The following is a 17,530-nucleotide window of genomic DNA, read 5'->3' as shown; positions in this document are numbered from 1 at the left end:
TGAGATAAAATTAACACACAACTGTCTGTGCAAATGATAATCACGCTGAGAAAAAATAATAATAATAAAGAACAATACCATTCACAATAGCTGTGGGACTATGAAAGGCAGCCTGTTTTCTGGTCGAGCTAAGTTTAAACCCTGGAGACCCAGCAGATTAATCTGCAAAGGACAGAAGGGAGTTTGCCACATGCACCCAGACACTAGGCTCCTGACACAAGGCCCCAACTCCATAATTCTGTGGCCATCAGTAACATAGGCAATGCCTCAAGCTCCTGGTATTCTGTCTGGACTTTACAACCATAGTTGCCTGACAACAGCCAGGTATACTCCTCCCCACAGTTACCTGGCAACAGCCAAGTAGGCCCAGCCCACTACAAAAGGGACTGTTTGCCCCTTCCTCCCTCTCTTACTCTCTTGCTCCTGCATCTCTTACTCTTGCACTCTTGCAACCCCTCTATCTCCATCCCCTTCCTCCCTCTCTCCACGTGGCCATGGCCAGCCTCTACTTCTCTACTCTTCTCCCTCTTTCTGACTTTCTACAACAAATGCCTTTAAACCATGGACAGCCTCTTTTCATCAGGATCCGTTGTGCTGGAGCAATGGAGCAGGTCTTCCCCCAAAGAGCCACAGGCCGCCTCTCAGTATTCTCAGATGGTCTCCACTGAGCCAAATTGCCCACCAGAACAAGCCTAGGGCTCTCCTCCCTGAGGGAACCAGCTGGAGCTCACTCCTCCTGCCCTTTTCACCATTGGCCCCAGGCTAGAACCGCCTGAAGGCCCACACTCCATTCTCACCATACAGCAGAGTCTGGAATGTCCAAGAGCCTGAGAATCTGTCATCCTCAGCCTCCTTGTTGCCCACGGACCCTGAACCAATTCCAGCAGGTCTACAGGGACCACAGACTGTGCTTCCCCACCCCCAGATCAGGGTCTTGTGGTTCTCTCAGCCAGAAGCCTACCTTGTGGTGGTGTAGGATGCGTACTCAAACTTCCCATGTCCAGCTTTGTTCAGAGGCTGAAGCCCTGGGCTTAATGCAAGACCCCATTTTTTAACCTAGAAATAGCTTCAAAATCTCTTGGGATAACTATCTAAGCAAGTAAAATACTTGGGAAATAAAATCCTTTAGAAATTGAAAAAATAAATTAAAGGCAATATCAGAACATGGAAAGACCTCCCATGTTCACGTTTGGAAGTATGGAAGCCCTTCCAAAAAAAAATCTACATTATAATATCCATTGAAATTTTAACACAATTACTCAAAGAAATTGAAAAAAATAATTCAAAACTTAGATAAAAACACAAACATACCAGAATAGCTAAAACTTTTTGAATAATAAGAGAACTGCTGGAGTTACCATCATCACAGATTTCAAGTTGTACTATAGAGTTATAGAATAAAATCAACAATATTTGGTATTAAAAAAGGCTCATTGATCAACTGAAAAAAAATAATATCTGGAAATGACTCCAGACACCCAATATGTCTGATTTTGACAAAGAAGTACCCCCACTATCCCAATGCAGAGTAGAGGAACACAGATTCTTTAACAAATGGAGCTGGTCAAACGGATGGCCATAAGTACCAAAACAAACAAACAAACAAACAAACAAACAAATAGACATAACAATAAATGGGAGGTTAAGAAGCTAAAAATTTTCTGTACAGTTATAGACACTGTCATTTGAGCAGAGAGTCTACAGAATGGGGAAAAAGACTTTATTAATTATGCATCTGACAGAGAGCTAGTATCTAGAAGATACAAAGAATCAAGAAAATGAACATCAAGGAAATAAACAATATAATTAAAATAATATATATAATTAAACAGAGTTCTCAAAACACCAAAATATGTTGATAAACATTGAAAATATGTTTGTTCAACATCCTAAGCCATCATGTAAGTTAAAACTACTTAGATACTTACTTATTTTTCTCATTAATAAAGGAGAATTTCTTCATACTATACATTCTGAATATGATTTCAGATCTTCCTACCCCTTCCTCTATCACTCCACTTTCCCTACCATCCATGTACATACACTTTTCTCTCTCCTTTGAAAACAAACAGATATTTATAGAATAAAAATATAGAATAAAATGAACAAAGACTATGACAAAATAACCAAATAAGGAAAAGAGCCAAAGGAAACATATTTTCCAAGAAAATGGTCCCAAGAAACAAGCTGGAGTAGCCATTCTAATATCCAATAAAATTGCCTTTCAAATATCCAATAAAGCAGCCATTCTATTATCCAATAAAATGGACTTTCCACCAAAAGTTATAAAAAAAGATGGGGAATGGTACAACATAATCATCAAAGGAAAAATGCACCAAGAGGAACTCTCAATTCTGAACATCTATGCCCCAAATTCAAGGGCACCCACATTTGTAAACGAAACATTACTGAATCTCAAACCACACATTGAACCTCACACAATAACAGTAGAAAACACATCATGGAAACAGAAACTAAACAGAGACACAGTGAAACTTAGAGAAGTTATGAACCAAATGGATTCTGTAACCTCCCCCAGGCTGGTTCAGACTCTGTTGCCACTGAGAATTAGATCACCTGGGGTGGAGGCTTCCTGCCTAGATGGCTCGATTGTTTAGTCACTGCCAGCTGCTCTCCTTCAAGACATTGCTACCTGCTGAGAGGCCCCTGAGATATTCCAGAGACTACACCCTATCCTGCAGCTGGTTCCATGCACCAAAAATGGATTGGCGGTAATGGGCGTTCCCCCCTTTATAAGCAGCAGATTGCTATTAAACATTTGAGCCTTGATCAGGAACCTTGACTTGGCCTCCATTATTTCTCTCGACCGCCTAGTTTCTGTCTTTCAGCCCCCACCTGCCACCCATGTGTACCTGGTCCATGTGAGAATCGGGCCAGCTTGAAACAGGATTCAATATATAGCTACAGAACATTTCACCCTAAAACAAAAGAATATAACAACTCAACATCTCATGGTACCTTCTCAAAAACTGACCATATGCTCTGACAAAAAACAAGCCTCAACATATACAAAAACATAGAATTAATCCCATGTATTTTATTGGACCACCACAGACTGAGGCTAACAACAACAAAAACAATGGAAAGCACACATATATGAGGAAGCTAAACAACTCTCTACTCAATAACTTGGTCAGGGGAAAAAGAGAGAGAGAGAGAGAGAGATAGAGAGAGAGAAAGAGAGAGAGAGAAATTAAATACTTTTTAGAATTTAATGAAAATGAAGGTACAACATACCCAAATTCTGGGACACAATGAAAGAGGAAAATTCAGCCCTTGCCTCCATAAAGAAACTGGAGAAAGCATACATTAGCAGCTTAACAGCACATCTGAGAGCTCTAGCGCAAAGAGAAGCAAATATACCCATGAGGAGTAGATGGAAGGAAATAATCACTCAGGGCTCAAATCAACCAAATAGAAAGAAAAAGAAATGTATATATATATATATATATATATATATATATATATATATATATATATATATATATAATCAACAAAACCAGAAGCTGGTTCTCTGAGAAAATCAACAAGATAGTTGAACTCTTATCTATCTTGTGAAAGAACCTTGAACATATTGGCACAGGGGAAAATTTCCTGAACAAAACACCAATGGCTCAGGTTCTAAGATCAACAATTGACAAATGGGACCTCATAAAATTGAAAAGCTTCTATAAGGCAAAGAACACTATCAATAGGGCAAAATGGCAGGAAAACAACCCTACATCTGATAAAGGACCAAAATATACAAAAATCTCAAGAAGATAGACTCCAGAGAACCAAATAATCCTATAAAAAATGGGTAGCAGAGCTAAACACAATTATCAACTGAGGAAACTTGAATAGCTGAGAAGCACCTAAGGAAATGTTCAACATTCTTAGTAATCAGGGAATTGCACATCAAAGACCCTGAGATTCTATCTCACACCACTCAGAATGGCCAAGATCAAAAATGCAGGTGACAGCAGATGTGAAGAAAGAGGAACACTTCTCCATTGCTAGTAGGATTATAAACTGCTACAAGTACTCTGCAACTCAGTCTGGCAGTTTTTCAGAAAATTGGACATAGTTTTACATGAAGACACCTATTCCACTATTGAGCATATACCCAAAACATGCTCTAACATATAATAAAGACAAATGCTCTACTATGTTTATAACAGCCTTATTTATAATAGCCAGAAGCTGGAAACAACCCAGAAGTCCCTAAACAGAGGAATGGATACAGAAAATGTGGAACATTTACACAATGGAGTACTATGCAGTGTTTAGCAACAATGACTTCAAGAAATGAGCAAACAAACTAGAAAATGTCATTCTGAGTGAGGTAACCCAGAAACGAAATGGCATATACTCATTGATAAGTTGATATTAGTCCAAAAGCTCACAATGCCCAATATATAAAACACAGAGCTTAGGAGAAAGGAAGATCATGGTGTGAATGCTTCAGTCCTGCATAGAGAAGAAAAATGGGATGATCAGGGGATGTGGAGAGAGGGGTACCTTAGGAGGGAGAGAGAAGGGGGAGAAAAAGAAAAGGAAGGTAGGATCAGGTACTGGAGGGGATAGGAAAGAGGAACAGAGGGTCAGGAAATAAAAATATGTAGGAGTGGAAGGTAAGGACCTGGAGATAGCCACTGGAGGGTCCAAGACACCAGTGAAGTGAGAGGCTCCCAGGACCCAACAGGGATGACATAGCCAAAATGTACAGCCAAAGGGAGATAGAACCTGTAGAGACCACCTCCAGTAGATAGGCATGACCCCAGTCCAGGGATGGGACCATTTACCCAGCTTCAAGTTTTTAACTCAGAAATGTTCCTGTCCAAAGGAAAGACAGAGGCAAAAAAAAAAAAAAAAAAAAAATGGATCAGACTGAAGGAAGGGCCATCCATCTGGGGACTGTGCTACCTGGGGATCCATCCTGTCTGCAGACACCAAACCCCAACAGTGTTGCTGTTTCGAGAGGTGCTTGATGACAGGAACTAAATCCAACTGTTCTCTGGGAGGTTCTGCCTGCACCTGACCAATGCAGATTTGGACACTTGGAGCCAACTAACAGACTGAGTCTGGGGACCCTGGTGGGTGAGCTGGCAAAAGAACTAGAGGAGTAGAGGGGTGTTGCAACCCCACAAGAAGAACAATGAAGCCTGGCTGGAATGCCCAGTTCTCCCAGGGACTAGCCCAAAAACGAAGGAGTGTACAGGGAGGGATCCATGGCTCCAGACACATATGCAGCAGAGGATGACGTTGTTTGACATCAATGAGAGTGAAGGACCTTGGTTCTGTGGAAGTTTTATGCTCCCAGAATAGGAGGATGCTGGAGTAGAGGGGCAGGAGTGGGTAGGTAGGTGAGAGAGCACCCTCATAGAGGCAAAGTGGAGTGGGGTGAGGGCAGATGGGATGAGGGAGTTGTGGAGGGGTAACTGGGAAGGGAGATTTCATTTGAGATGTAAATGAATGGAGTGATTAGTAAAAATTTAATAAAAAAAGAGTCAAAAAAATGCAAGAGACTATGCAGGGGCCTAGCAAACACAGGAGTGGATGCTCACAGTCAGCTATTGGATGTATCACAGGGCTCCCAATCGAGAAGCTAGAGAAAGTACCCAAGGAGCTAAAGGGATCTGCAACCCTATAGTTGGAACGACATTATGAACTAACCAGTACCCCGGAGCTCTTGTCTCTAGGTGCATATGTATCGAAAGATGGCCTATTCGGCCATCACTGGAAAGAGAGGCCCATTGGACTTGCAAACTTTATATGCCCCAATATAGGGGAATGCCAGGGCCAAAAGAATGGGAATGGGTGGGTAGGGAAGTGGGGGGCGCTATGGGGGACTTTTGGGATAGCATTGGAAATGTAATTGAGGAAAATATGTAATAAAAATATTAAAAATTAAAAAAAAATGCAAGAGAAACACACCCACCCACACCCACACACACACCCACCCCCCCCACACACACACACCACAAGTATACCATAAAAATCACAAAAATGGCAGCCACAACATATAGACAATGAACATATAAGTCTAACTGAACATAACACTGAACCTTAAGAATGGTTTATTTTACCAGTGTGACTGTCTTGGGGAGGAATTGATTTTTCATTTGCAAGTGGCTATCAATTGGAGATAACTATTGAGTCAGGGACAGGGTGTGTGTGTGTGTGTGTGTGTGTGTGTGTGTGTGTGTGTGCGTGTGCACTTATTTCAGCTCCAGGCTCCCATATGCTGTATACTCTTGCAGGTCCTCTGCATGCTGCTTCACTGAGTTCATATGTGTTGGGCTTGCTGTATTGAGAAGGCCTTGTTTTCTTGGTGTCCTCCATCTCTTTCTGACTCTTAACAGTCTTTATACCATCTCTTCTGCATAGTTTCCTGAGCCCTAAGGGGAATGATTTGACAGAAACTTCCTATTTAGGGCACAGTGTTCCATGTACTCTTTGCACATTGTCTGGCTGTGAGTTTCTGTTTTTGTTCACATCTAACTTAGAAAAAAGCTTCTCTGATGACAGCCGAGCAAGGCACTGATCAATGAGTATAGCAAAATATCATTAGGAGTCATTTAATCACTTCATTCCTTTAGTAAATCAGTAGTATTTTGTTTTCGCCTAGGACCCTGGGTTCTTCGCTGAGGACCATTGAGCAGAAGCATGGTAAAAATCTCATCAAGTGTGTCTTAAGTTAAACCAGGTATTTGTTGGTAACCTCCACTGTCTTTTTGCCATTATTATACCAGTGCAGGCTGGTCCCCACTGTATATTGAAGCATTGGTAATTTAGTTGGTGTTAACTTCCTCCTGTGGTGGTATATAGAGTAACTTCCAGTATTATGAATGCTAGTCCATAGGGGAGAAGGCACAAGACAGACCTGGCCATGTTCCGCTGTTGTACAACGGGGCTGTGCTGTTTATGGAAAGCAAATGGATTGTTGTTTTGGATTTCATTTACATCAGTCACAATGCTCAGAATCAATAATACAAATGACAGCATATGCTGGTGAGAATGTAAAGGAAGAGGCAGTACAAATTGGTACAACCACACGGAAACCATTGTATAGGTTCCTCACAAAGCTGAGAAAAATCATTCTACCACTTTACCATTGTTGGCCATATACATCTTACTATGGGTACTTGCAAAGGACTACATCTTACATCTTGCATATTCATTTTCATTCCTACTTTACTTTTATTCAGAAATTGGAATAGCCTAGATAGATATCTATCAGCTGATCAATGAATCATGAAAATATTGAACATTTACACAGTAAAATATTGTTCAGCTATAAAGAAAAAGTAAATTATGAATTTGGCAGGTAACTGGATGAAAGTAAAAGCAATCATCCTGAATATGTAATCAAGATACAGAAAGACAAATATTACATGCTATCCCTTATGTTAGCTTTGAAAGTATAGATGTGTTTGTTTCTGAACATAAGTTACATACTAAAGGGATGGATAGGAGAGAAATTCTTCCAAGGAAGGGAATATAGAATATAATGTTCCAAAAGAATAAGGAGAAGTTAGACTATGACAATTAAAAGAAATAAAGTATGGAAAGGGAGGGTAAAGAAAGGAATGTTGGGATGAATAACTAATACCAAAGGATGTTAGAAAGGCCACATGAAAGTCTACTACTGCAGAAGCTTCTTAAAATATATAAACATGTAAAATATATACGTATGTCAAATGAATTATGAAATCCCTGTTTAATGAGGGAGTCATCCCTCCAACTAGACATTGTACACTTTCATATGAAACCCCCAGTACCAAGAATGGGCTGCAACTCCTTGAGCTGTTGCCCAGTAGGATCTTACAGAAACAGCCTCCATACCTCCCCAAATGGATATATGAAAAACAAAAGAAAACAAAGTAAACCCTTATAGGCTATTGCCAATATTATTCATCTCCATGACATTTTGGTAAGATCTTTTTGTTGCAGACACCACATAATAATATTGCATAGAACATGGAGAAATTTAGCTGGCATTCAACTGAAATCTTCACCCTTCGGGCTTGTGTTCATAGACCTTGAAGGCACTAAGCACACTCTCACCTCACCCAGCTTAGAACCCTCTGAGCAGTAATGACACGTATATGGAACCTTTATCTCATTTCACTAATCTGTATGTCTATTTCTTACCAGGACCTGACTTTTTTATTGCCCTGTTTCTGTAGAGTAACATAAAATCAGGCATGCTGATGCTTCCAGCTTAAGATTGCTTTGGATAGCTACAGTCTTTTGTGTTCATATGATTTTTAAAATGTTTTGTCTATTCCTGTGAAGAATTGCCATAGAATTTGATGTATATTGAGCTTAATCTGTAGACTGTTTATTTTGTCATTTTAACTATATTAATCCTACCAATCCATGAGCATGGTAAGTCCATTAATCTTTTAATATTGCCAATTTATTTTATTAGTGTTTCAAAGTTTTAATTATATAGTTCTCTGACTTTCTCTGTCATGATGACTTTATGTTAATTGTTTTTTGAGGCTACTTTGAATCAGATTATTTTTTGCCTGATTCCTATTGCAGTGTACTTGCACATAAGTCTATAGGTATATATGAAGGTAATGACTTGGGTATGTTAGTTTTATATCCTGCAACTTTACTTTATTCAGCCATAGAAATTTCCAGGTGGGGTCCTTGGGGGTATCATATGTACTGTATTATTTTTATCTTTTCTTCTCTTGTCAGAATACCAAGTTGTTTTATGAATTGGTTATTAGGGAAAGCACACAATACATTGGTGTGGTTGTGTCTTTGTGATACATTGCCTTATAATCTTTCAAAACTAGTTAGGTGGTTAGTTCACTTGGCAATGTTAGTTTTAGGTTTTAGAAAGACTTCTACAGTGGCTAAACCAATTTACATTCACACCAGATGCTTTGACTGCACTGATATTTTTGAGGTTGATTTTGTGCCTTATTACTTTGCAAAAGGTATTAGTTCTCAAAGTTTTCTCCTAGGGTTTTTAGGGTATTTTACATACAGGATAATATAATTTGCAAATAACCTATTTCTTCAATCATATTATTTGCAGCGAACAAGTGGAGCCAGGTTGTAGTAGGGCCAAAGTGTCATTATTATCTGCTGAAGTTGAGGTATAGAAACTTAGCCTGCATTCTCAGGACCCTGGGCTCAATTCTCGATATGATCTCCAAGAGGAGATGACTGACATCAGAAACAATTTGTATAAAAGCATATGTTCTTTATACACACTATGAAATTCAATAATAGACTATTTTGAAGGAGGTAAAGAAACACTGTTAATACAATGTGCCCTAAGATTCTAGTAAATGGGGTTGGGAGTAGGGAAAAAAGAGGCAAAGTATGATTAAGTTATTATTATTAAGGTGACAGAGAAAAATAGAGGAAAGAGTAAATGCAATGGAGTACAATAGGACAAGAGAGGAACATTCTGGGAGCTATGACTAGATCAAATAAAAAGAAGAAGAGGGTGTTGCTATAGGAGAGCATACCGAAATCCATGATCCATGTTCTTTACTGACAGTAAAGGCCAAGGAAGCTATGTTTTCCATGGTATTGATGACTGAAAACTCAGTTGGGAAGAAGGGGTATAGAAGGCCTATGTGATAGCTCCTACCTCTATAGCCACCTCTGAAAAAGTAATAGCCTAGACAGAAGTCTTAAAAATTGTAATAACATACTGAAGTGTAGCTCTCCACAGCTGGTGGATTCTGGCGGGGTTGTATGAGGGGAAAGAATGAGTTTTCTTGAAGAGGCTGGCCACTGAGAGTTTGACTAGGCTCCAGTGAGTATACGGTCAATACAAATTGGGTTTGTTTTTGTTTGATTGTTTTTTCTCCTTTTGGGGGGATAGAGTAGGTCATAGTAAGGGCAAGGAGTGGACCATGGAGAACTGTAAAGTGAATGCAGTTGGAGATCATGATGTGAAATCCACAAATAATAAGGATATTATGAAAAGAATAAAATGAAATATAATAAGACAACTTAAAATAATTCCAGATCCCTTGAGAATGAGGCAGAGAGAGACCTCCAACTCTAGACTTGCCTGTGGTGTGGTGGACAGTCTTTCATAAGAAAAGACAGAAGGCAGAAGAGAGAACTGTAGATGGGGTGACAATAGAGTAATGTAAAGACAGCCTAGTGATTGACATTAGGGCTTAACTAAAGGGAAAGGTCAGGTGAAAGTGAAGATTCTGAACTTGGTCTCTCACCTGAGTATAGGTTCTAGTTTAGTCTCTAACTATTCCTTCATGAGCTCATAGATGACAGCTATCTGCTGGGAAATCTTTGGTTGGACAGAAGGCAAATACTGGTCATACCTTTTGCCATTTCTTCCCAATGATATAATTTTTTTCAGAACCTGAGTCTATATTTTCCTGAAAACAGTGACTCTGATCAGATTTCAACCACACTTAAAACTGCCGGATTCTAAGTTTCTTCCCCATTGATGAGAGTCATTTTGCTTGTGAGTTTTCAGAATCCATGGCATTTCCCAGAGTGTTCAATTCAAGGAAGGTAATTTTCTACTGTGGTCACCAAGAAAACTCAACAGGGTTCTTTGGAATGTATCTTCTTGACCCTGATCCAGTGGAGTGCCAAGAGAGGTTCCTGAACCCCAATGCCATGCCAGTGCCGCTGCTAATGCCATACTCAACATGTATTCCCAAACCTCTTTCTATTACTGTTCTTCACTATAGCTGTGAATGGAAGATGCAGGCAGCTTTTTCTGAAGATACTTGTCTTAAGTGTTGTTTCTGATATAAGCTGCTCTACCTTTCCTCATTTCCCTAGCCTTTGGACTCCCTTTTTGCTCAGCTCAATAGAGTTTTCTGTTTGACTTTGATATCAGAAACAGATTTCTGCTCTCAGTGACATCTTCTGGCACCTGCTATCCAAATATCTCTAACTTATTCCTCAAGGATTTCAGTAGCCTGTGCTTCTACATTGCCTGCCATCTTTGTTTTTCTAAAATGAAATAAAAACTAAAACAAACATTGAGACTGTATTTGTATTTATTTTATGTTTATGAGTGAGTTCTTTCATGCAAAAGGAGTTGGATCCCTTGTAACTGAAGGTAACTGTCATTGTGAGCTACCATACATTAGGATGGAATTGAACCTTGTGGGAGGCTGTGGTCTCCCCCCGCCCCTTGGGCTGCCAGAGCCTCACCTGAAAGTTGGCACCTGCCAGATGCAGAGCTGGTGGTGTAAACAAGTCCATATTTGGTGGAGACACGCCCCTGCCACCTTGACTGGCTAAAGCCACCCTGGTGAGGTAATGTGGCCTGCCGTGAGTGGATAGGGGCTGAGAGTATATAAGAGTGAGAGGCCCGGGGTTCGGGAGAGAAAGATGAAGACTGAAGCTTGCTGAATAAATTGCTGTTAGAAGAACTGGTGGTCCTGTCGTTCTTGCTGGTCAAGAGCAGATGCGACAGAACCTCTCTCTAAAAGCATTTGCTAGTGATCATAAACACTCTGCTATCTCTCTAACCCCTGGATAAAATATGTAAAGGAACACATAGTTTTAGAAAACATATTTTGCACTAACAAGTGTATAGTAAGATATTTAGGACCATTAACTATTATTGAATTAAATTTAAACTTGAATCAGGACTACATAGTTACTATCATGGATACTGATGCATAGCCAGTAACACAAATGTTGCTGCATAGACACAATCATGGAAACTATTGGATAGACAGTAGTTGCTACAACATAGCCACACAGAAGGAATGTTACCACACAAACTCTAGCATTGATAAAACCTAAAATCCAGTCCTACAGTGCTGAGTGCTTAAGAACATACAGAACACCCAGAACACTCATATATTAATCCCAAGAATGTTAAGTGATACACACTTCCCACAATCATTTGTTAGTTTATCATAAAATAAAATCATATTTTTAGTTTTGACCTCACAACTTCAAAATCCAGTTATTTCACAAACAGAAATAAAACCAGGTGTCTATATAAAGGTTTGTCCTTGGAAACTCACAGCAGGTTTGTTACCACTGCCAAAACCTAGAGACAGAAAAAAGCATCACACATAAGTCTAAGCAAAATGATATAACAATATGAATAACTATTAATCAGTAAATAAAATAGTTCATTAAATGTGGCAATATAAGCCACAACCTATTGACAGAAATTCAATTAAGACAGAATGTTAGTGAAAAAGTGCAATGATGAAACTTTACTCACAATTATTATGCAAAACATGATAGGCCTGGTACAAGTCATTGTCATCTCTTGTTTCTCAGGTATAACAAAAACTAAAATCTGTTGCTTTGTTTGACCAAAGTAGGAGAATATCTTTTCTTGGTTATTCATCTTAGTAATCTGAATCATTCTTGGGACTAAAATAATAATTATTAAAACAGTTGTGATAATTATCTGAGGGAAATTCTACCTGTATGTTTAATGGTCATCTATAACCTACAGGTAAGTACAGCTCTCACATTTCATCAAACAACTTTTATAGGATCCACAATTAGTCAAAAGGCAGAGAATCAGTGACCATAGCTTACCTAGCCCCAATGGGTGAACCTACAATGCAGCCTCTACACTTATGACTAAGGGAACTTTATGTGAGGAGGGGATGAAAGGACTGCGAGAGACAGAAGACTAGGATGTGCACCAAGAGAGTGTCTTGTAGACATGGGCTGCTGTACTCATCAAATCTCAATTCAGTTGCCTAAACAAGACCCATATAATGACAATATTAGTACACATGTCAACACGGGGGGTGGGGGGAGGCACAAATTTCACAAATATTTCACAAGTATTTCTCCAGAGACAATATCCCTAATATCCCTAATTTGATTGTAAGTGGTTAGCTGTAAACACATTACAAACATCACTAAATATACCTGGTACAAAAAGTCTCCCCATGTCTGTCTGTCTCTCTCTCTCTCTGTGTATGTGTTTATATGTTGTTTGTGTGTGTACTTGTACATATTTGTGTGTATATGTTGGTGTTTGATTATAATTGTAATTATAATTATAGAAAAAAAAAGTCTCATGAAATGAAAATTTCTGGTTTCTTTGCAGATTCAGTTGTATCATGCAATGCTTTCCTGGAAACTCTCTTTTAAGAGATGTTTTTGCTGAAGCAGACCTGTGAGAAGGTGTTTGTTAAGAACAGGGCTCATGGTGCTTTTCTGGAAGCAGCCTGGAAAAAGGGCATGTAATCTTTTGCTAGAGAGGATGCTTGGGGGAACATGTGATGTTTTGGAAAGAATGTAAATATAGCCCAATGGATAGTAGATGATGCTGGATGGTACTGGTATGCCTTACCATTCTTTACTGGTCATCATTTGGCTTTGCTGACACTGGTCTTGGCTGTCAATGTTGGGTGGAATTGGTACTCCTTACCATTCTTTATTGGTCATCATTTGTCATGATCTCATAAAGGAAATGTACCAAAAAAACTTCTGGTCCTGTTCTGGCAGCTTCTTGATGCTTCTGTGGATTCATGCTGATTGGCAGATTCTTGCAATTTTTTCTGGACTTGCTGTTGCTGAATCATGAGTAGTGTTTGTGAGTGAATCAAGCTACTGCTGCTGATTCATGTGAACTAAACTATGGATATCCTGACAACACAAATTAGATTTGCTCCAAGAAGTATTTTGTGGACATAAACAGATCCACATCCTGCTCTATAAACCTTTGCTTTCCACTATCACTGGTGGGTAGTGGCCTAGAATGGAGGTCAAAGCATTTAAAAATCCTAACTAAAAATAAGTTTTGAAAAATGTATGCCTATAGTTTCCTAAATTTACAGAGAGGGAGAGAGAGAGAGAGAGAGAGAGAGAGAGAGAGAGAGAGAGAGAGAGAGAGAGAGAGAGAGAGAGAGAGAGAGAGAGAGAGGGAGAGAGTGAGAGAGAGAGAGAGAGAGAGAGAGAGAGAGAGAGAGAGAGAGAGAGAGAGAGAACAGTGAATTGAATGGCTAGAGATAAGGGTGGATTGGTATACTATATGCCGCCTGTAGCCACCTGTGCTGCACTAACTAGGTTCCTGAGTGGGAGGCCGGAGCTGTATGGGAGAGAAAGAAGAGAGAAATAATGGAGGCCAAGACATGTTTCTGTTCACGGCCTCTGAAGTTTACTGAGAGTCTGTGCTTATAAAGAGAGTAGGCCCATCCCCTGCCAGACCATTCTTGGTGCCTGGAGCCAGCCCGTAGGCGATCTACAGGGTGTGTCTGCAGAACGTCTCAAAGACCTTTCAGCAGGAAGCAGAGTCTTGGAGAAGAGCAAATAGTGCCATCAAGGTCAGAAGGCTCTACCCTAGGTAATCTCCTTCTTAGTGGCAGCAAGGTCAAAGTCTGGATCAGCCTGCTTCAAGGTTGAGGGAGGCTACAACATACTCTTGTAGAGAATTCTCAAATATTAAACTTAGAAAGATATATGTGTGCCTTCTTAAGCAGACATCTGATCAGACTTTCTGGTTCTTGAAATCTTGGACAAAGTAACTAGATATGTAAAAGTCAAAGGCACCAGAATGCCAAAGAAAAGTTAAAAATATATATTTTATAGCAAAACAAATACCCTCTGCCATTCTAAACGTTTATACGCACTCTAGAAAAGGTAATTTAGCTTTTGTAGGTCTTTGGAATATAGACATATTCTGGGTTAGGTTTGACTCCTTTTTAAGAGTGTGTAGAGTGGAATATTTTTGCAAAGCTCTTATCATTTCCTTTCCACAGTATAGCTGCTAGGTCCTGAGTTGGTGAAGTAGATGTTTGACTAGGATCTTGGGTAGATGAAGATAAATAAAACAAACAAAAGTTGAAAATTATCTAATACCTTGTTTTGTTCTTTTCGATTACTAAAAATTGCAGCAAATCTACTGGCTGAGAATAACATTTATTTCCTACTTTACAGTTTCTGTGAGGAATCCAGGCATAGTTCATTTGGAATACAAAGCATGTATCATGTTTGTTTCCATGAGAACATCAACTGGTAAAGTTCCACTTCCAAACTCACTTTCTTGCTGACAGAGTCATGTTCTGGTGTCTAGGAAAGCAAGTACCACAGTTTCCTGCAGGGCTGTCGGCTAAACTGCTTTCTATTCTCAGTGGCCACTCAGTTACATTCCACCTAAATCTGCTTGTGTATTTGGTTTTTAGAACAATTCAAGTCTAGGAAAAATGTAGAGTCTTGTATACTGTGTAGCCACATGAGTTTATTCTATTGCCAGAATCATACCACCACTGCTATGTTCTAGTGAACAGAAGAAACAGAGATTTTACCCAGATACAGAAGAAGTGGCTAAAATGAGGTATAAAACATAGGGTGTCCATCTACTTCAAACATACTGTGAGCTAGCTAGATTTAATATTGTTTACATAGCCTACTATAATAGTAAACACTCAGCAAGTAGTAGTTATTACCTGGATAGAAGAACACAAAAGTGTTTATAGGCATTAACATATTTTCTAATGTGCATTGGAGATTCAAAATTGTTATTACAAAGGCCATTCAAAAGTGCACACCATCAATATGCAAACCCAAATTCTTTACTTTGCATGTACCATTCCCATAACACATACTCTAATGAAAAGGAGTCTAGGTCACTGCTCTGTTTACCTTTACATTCATCCATTGTTCGGTCACCTCCAGAATCACTGTCATGTGTCTGTAACATTATGTCAGGGGTTCTGACTTTTCCTTGCTGAGAGATTGCCACCAGCCAATCATTAGAACAATGAAGCTAAATCTATATAGGCCATTTCCATTATTCTCCCACAGATCCAAGAATTTTGCTACATCTGCAATTTATTTTGAAAAAGATTACAAAGTAAAACCCTGAAGCAGATGATTCATTTGCAAGGAACTAGAATAGATTATACCTGGCATGGTGGTATGATATATAAACGCAAGCACTTTAAATTGAAGAGAAAAAAAAAGTGGGAGGAAAGGAATTAATGTACCTAATCAGATATAATACTTGGTCCAAAATATTGGGGTGATTATCAGATACCTTAATGTTTAAGTGTCAATAGTGTTTTACTTCTCAACTGGAAAACTAGCCGATCCATCAATGCAGAAAGGTCCTAATTTTATTCTTTTCTCATCAGCACCAGCGCCAGCCCCACATGGGTCTTTCTTGGCATTCTTCCTCTTCTCCATGCCTGACCAACCACCACAATAAGGAGACTGGAGGGAGAAGTCGATGTGTTTCTAGGAGTGCGGACAGACAATAAAGGACGGGATGTTCACCACCTGCAGGCAGACCTCCCCGGCCCCTCGAATTCACACTGGTGGGTGAGCACATGGACATGGTGAATAAATTGGGCCAGGCAGAGCTTAAAGACCTGGGTCTGCAGCTGACTCTCCAAGAAGCCTCAATTTTCAGGCTGAGGATGTAATCCCGCTTCAGCTTGCCCCCATCAAGCACCTCAATGCTGACAAGTCATGTCAGTAGAAAGCATCGCCTTCAGAAAGACATTATGGGTCCTTTTTGCCTAGCCTCAGCAGATCCGGAGCAGTCTTATGGCTCTTAGTCAAGGTAAATTTGATCCTCCACAACTCACTTTCGTTTCTGAGCCTATACTCTCTGACCAGCTTCAGTTCCTGGTCGAGATACAATTTCTCGAAGGATATCTGTGGGATCACTCAGGTTTTGTAACAAACCCAACTTGTGGCAACTGGCATATTGAATTGTTTAGGCCCGTTGTGATTACAAACTCATTCCTGTGACCCAGATATCTTTATTTAATGCATTAGATAATTTTGTTTGGACACATGTCTTTCCAAAACGTATAAGCTTTCTAACTTCCTGAAATACTTAATAGGAATAGTGTTACATTGCTAAACTAATGTGAAAATAAGAGGCAGTTAGGTAAATACATTTTCTCATCTGATAAATTAAGAATAAAAAGGAAATATGTTTTATAAATTTTTAAAATGAAAGCAAAACTAATTTTCTCTAGAACTGAATAAATGGTTTAGATAGTTAGAAAATATTATATTATCTTGAACATAATAAGCAAATTTCCTAATTAATTTTGTACATATATATGAATATATGTAGATGTGATAATCAAATAAGATGTTAAAAATGCATAAATATTAGGTCTAATCAAAAAGTCTTAATTTAGCACCCATGCATAATCTATGCAAATATGTCAGTTATTTGTTGTGTAACTTAAATGAATATTCACATCAAATTTATTTTAATATATTATTTATTATTTATTTTAATTCCTAAAACTCCTACTCTAATAACTAATGATACAATATCTATCAGTAAATATTATCATTGATAGGCATTATCTTACCCTCAGTGACACAGATATAGATCAGATTAGACCAGAATAAAATAGATAAAAGCATGTTTATTAGGAAGCAGGTCTTGGGTTGGGTTCATAGATCTCACAGATGGAGGTCAGTGAAGTCACACATCAATGCTAAAGGAGGGGGGTTTACAGACTTTAGGCGAGGAGTGATGACTTGCCATCTAGGAGCTGGGATTGTGATCACACATGGTCAAAAACTGAGCCCCTGAATGGGCACTCTA

At 39.1% G+C, this 17,530-nt stretch overlaps 1 pseudogene; it reads right to left on the bottom strand.

Annotated features, from left to right (window-relative positions):
• Nucleotides 1-16,017: 16,017 nt before the first annotated feature.
• Nucleotides 16,018-16,665, bottom strand: LOC110303555 (small ribosomal subunit protein uS4 pseudogene; annotated as a pseudogene).
• Nucleotides 16,666-17,530: the final 865 nt, after the last annotated feature.

This window comes from Mus caroli, unplaced genomic scaffold (assembly GCF_978045245.1).
Source record: "Mus caroli unplaced genomic scaffold, Mus_caroli_1 scaffold_9, whole genome shotgun sequence".
NCBI lineage: Eukaryota > Metazoa > Chordata > Mammalia > Rodentia > Muridae > Mus > Mus caroli.
Note: the sequence above shows the minus strand (reverse complement) of the source record. Positions and strands in the feature narration are given on the sequence as shown.